This window comes from Sceloporus undulatus, chromosome 4 (genome assembly GCF_019175285.1).
Source record: "Sceloporus undulatus isolate JIND9_A2432 ecotype Alabama chromosome 4, SceUnd_v1.1, whole genome shotgun sequence".
In the NCBI taxonomy this organism is placed as follows: domain Eukaryota; kingdom Metazoa; phylum Chordata; class Lepidosauria; order Squamata; family Phrynosomatidae; genus Sceloporus; species Sceloporus undulatus.
The window spans coordinates 54205653-54206080 of NC_056525.1; positions in this window are offsets into that span (position 1 = coordinate 54205653).

Genomic DNA, 428 nt, shown 5'->3' on the forward strand with positions numbered 1-428 from the left:
GCATTTTAACTCTGAATATAGTATTTTGCAAGAGAATGAATTGTTCCTTGAAATGTCTTCCAGTCACCTCTTTCACATCACTTTTACTTTTAGTTTGTTCTTCTGATTGCTCTGTGCCCAACCAATAGCATTTGTCTTTTGAAAAATATATTATTTTAAAGAGTTATTTCATACACAGTACATTAAAATTATCTACAGGCAATCATGCAATTATGATGACACTTGATGACAGTCAGTGATGACAATACTGCCTCAACAACATATAGTCAATGGTTCTTTGCTATGGTGAATTCATAAAGCCAAAATATTTTCTATGTGGCTTCTGAAATAATAATAATAATAATAATAATAATAATAATAATAATAATAATAATAATAATTTATTTATGTTTCCCCTCCTCTCCTTGTTGGATCGAAGCGGGGTTACA